The following is a 3,712-nucleotide window of genomic DNA, read 5'->3' on the forward strand; positions in this document are numbered from 1 at the left end:
GTTTTGCTAACGTGCTTTTCACAATTTTTCTTATGAACACTTGTCTTGATATATTTTTCCTTATTCCAATAAAAAGTAAGCAAAAATGTCAATGTAGTACTATATTGCATAGTTTCTTTTATTACGTCAGGGTACCTGACAGTGGGAAAGTGACTTACTAAGTCCATCTCGGACTGGTGCTGCACTGCAGTATAAAGTAATCTCTTCTCTTTGAGGAAGCGTGGCTCAAAACTGAGTTCTTTAGATGCATTTGAACCAGTGACTTCATCTGGGTGATTAAACTTCCTCGATATCTGGCAGGATGTATTCTTTATGTCCTTAGCACTTATTTACTTAAACTGAAATAAGAGAAACAGTCAATATTATAATTTTTCTTTATAACTGGTGCTGCATAGCTACCTGCTTTGTAGGATTTGGACATCTGTCATATTTGCTGACTGACTTTTGTATATTTTTCCATATAAGATTTTCAAGCATTATTGTCTCAGCTGCCTTTCAGCCTGCCACCATGCCATGCCTTTGAATGTTTGTTTGTAGTAGGATGGGAGTTTCCTTTGTTCCTATTGAGTTGTTATTCTTTCTTTTTTTTTTTTTTTTTCTGATGTGAATCTGAGTTGAACTGCATGGTTTGATTTACTTCTTTCTTGGTTTTGAGGTCCTTTCCTAATTGGAGATGCTTGGACACTGTGGAGATACTGGTATTTAGATACCAGCATACAAATGGAAAGTGGAATGTTTTTCACCAAAAACTGTATCTACTCAAATTTGCTAAGCATATATAATGGAGTCTTTTAAGGCACAGCTTCTCTATAAGTTCTTCCACAGTGGCAGGGCTTCTTTGTTGGAACAAGATATGGGACCTAATAGTTAATTTTAATTTCCTGCCCTGGTGTGTAAGTAGCCTTCTCTTACGGGTTTGTGTGACGGGGTTTTTTGGTAGCGGGGGCCGCAGGGCCGGCTCCTGTGAGAAGCTGCCGGAACCTTCCCCGGCTCCAAGTCGGACCCGCCTTTGGCCGAGGCCGAGCCCATCAGTGGCAGCGGTAGCGCCTCTGGGAGAATGGATTTAAGAGGGGGGGAACCTGCAGTGAGTAGTGGGGTTGGAATGTGAGAGGAACCCCTCTGCAGACACCGAGGTCAGCGAGGAAGGCAGGGGAGGAGGGGCTGCCCCTGCAGCCTGTGGTGAGGCGGCAGGCTGCCCCCCCCAGCCCATGGAGGGGAACGGGGGAGCAGATGCCCACCTACAGCCCGGGGAGGAGGACACCAGAGCAGGGGGATGACCCCCAAGATGGCCGCGACTCCATGGGGAAGCCCGCGCTGGAGCAGCCTGTGACTGAAGATCGGCCTCCAGAAAGGACCCCCACCAGGGAAGTTTGTGAGGAACTGTGGCCTGCGGAAAGGCCTCATGTTGGAGCAGTTCATGGAGGACTGTCTCCTGTGGGAGGGATCCCATGGTGGAGCAGGGGATGAGTGAGGAGTCCTGCCCCTGAGGAGGAAGGAGCGGCAGAGACAGCGTGTGAGGAACTGACCCCAACCCCTGTCCCCTGTCCCCCTGCGACACCCGAGGGGAGGAGGGAGAGAACCGGGAGTGGGGCTGAGGTGGGAAGGAGGGAGGGGTGGGGGGAAGGTGTTCAAAGATTTGGTTTTGCTTCTTATTATCCTGTTGTGATTTAATTGGTAGTAAATTAAATTGATTTTGTTTTTTCACCAAGTTGAGCCTGTCTTTCGCCTGTGACCATAAGTGGGGAGTGATCCCTCTCAGTCCTTATCTTGACCCACGAGCCTTTCTTTATATTTTCTCCTCATCCCACTGTGGCCAGCGGGGGGAGGAGTGAGCGAGCGGCTGTGTGGTGCTTTGTTACCGGCTGGGTTTAAACCACAACACCACTTCATTTGGTGTCCTGCAGGACGTAAACTCCATGGTGCTCCAAATTAGTTCTACTTGCCAAATTTCCTTCTCTTGCCCAGATGTAGAACAGGAGGTGGTGTCCTTGTTGTAGTCTTTGCTATGTTGTAATTGTGGCTTTTGATTTTAGACAGACAAAATTCATCATGAGGTTCTGGGAAATGTTTTGTGGCTCTACTTTTTGTGGTGGTTTAGGGAAAGGGAAGTTCATGTATCCTTTCTTGATTATTCTGTCACTGTCTGCAGCTGGTGGATTTGATAACTCATGAATCCCTTTCAGTCTTTTTTTATAATAATGCAGGGTCTATTGAAACACTTTTAATGAATTAAGTGTTTCATAAAAAGCTTATCATAGAAGAATTTCTGTATTCCACTATTAAATGCGTTTATATATGTGTACAGGCACATACAGTGGAAGATTGCTGGATAATGGAGAAAAAACCCCACAACAAATATTTTATTGACTCAGTGTTATTGGTGAAGGGAACAGTGTTCTTGGCGACTGACAGAAGTGGGGCTTCACCAACAGATGGCCAGACCCAATATAAAGACATGTTTGAGCAGTGACTGTCTGGAAAATCCAACGGTACCTGAGGTTATGAACTATGTATTGAGGTGACACATGTATGTCTCTGAAGGGAAAGGAGAAGAAATATAAGAGTTGGATGTGGAATTTTTCTTGGCAGAAAGGTGAGGAGCGTGCCAAGTGCTGCTGAATGTAAATTTATTTATGACCTAATTTTTTGAAATTCATGGTGGTACTACTAAGCTTGCTTGCTATCTGAAGGAATGTGGTCATGCATATCCCTGTGCTGCTCCTTCCTAAGCATAAAGATGTAATTAAAGCACTGCTGTGAGGAGTTGTGGTTCTTGTGGTTTGAGGAGCAGATTAGTGCATTTGAAAATGTTTCTTTACCTATTCCAGTATTTACATAGAATATCTCTAATATTCTTCCTCCACTTCTGACTTATGGTGAAACAGTAGCAGAGCTTAGTGAAGTTGCACAAAAGCATGAGATTGCTCCTTTAAATCATGAAAACATTCTTTATTGCTTGAAGGAATATTGATGACTCCTTTTTCTGTGAGACTATACCTTCTGACTGTGGATTTCCCAAATATCAAACTGGGAAGGGGAAGATCGCCACAATGGTATCAAACCTCATTTCTATTGACCCTTCATTTTCACAGCACAGATGCCCCCCACTAAGGCCATCACCACGGGTGTTTTGGTGGTGGTGAGTGAAACTTTGTCTTGAAAGTGATTGGATTGTACAGTCCGTGATTTAGCACTGACACGCATACCTGCATGCTCTTCCATACTCATCACGTTTTTCAAATGCATGAAAGGGAGATCGTGCTCTCTCACATGACACTGCAATGAGTCTCCACCCGCTCCTCAACAAGACATCACCTGCTGTATTTATAATCTTAAAATATCATAAGGCAAGACCTTGAGCTACAGGAACAGTAACTTCATTAGCCTGTTGCGAGAGTAGGCTGCCATAAAATGATATTTATTACTATCCGATTTCCTGCAAATGTCTGAGCAAATCTCTCTGAACTGAACTGTGTCTGACAGAAGAATCTTTCAATTTCAGGGCAAAATATGTCAGTTAGAATTGGGATTAGTAATACAGGAGAGACCTGGGAAACATTATGTTACAAACTATAAGCCTTGGAAATTACTAACTACAAGCTTTGTCGTGTACTGCATCTTCCCTGCTGTAGTTTTGTGGGTGTGTAATCATGCCTGTGATTTTGACTTATTGGACTTTATCCACAATTGCAGTTAAGCTCGGCAGTGCTGT

Source organism: Accipiter gentilis, chromosome 22 (assembly GCF_929443795.1).
Source record: "Accipiter gentilis chromosome 22, bAccGen1.1, whole genome shotgun sequence".
NCBI lineage: Eukaryota > Metazoa > Chordata > Aves > Accipitriformes > Accipitridae > Astur > Astur gentilis.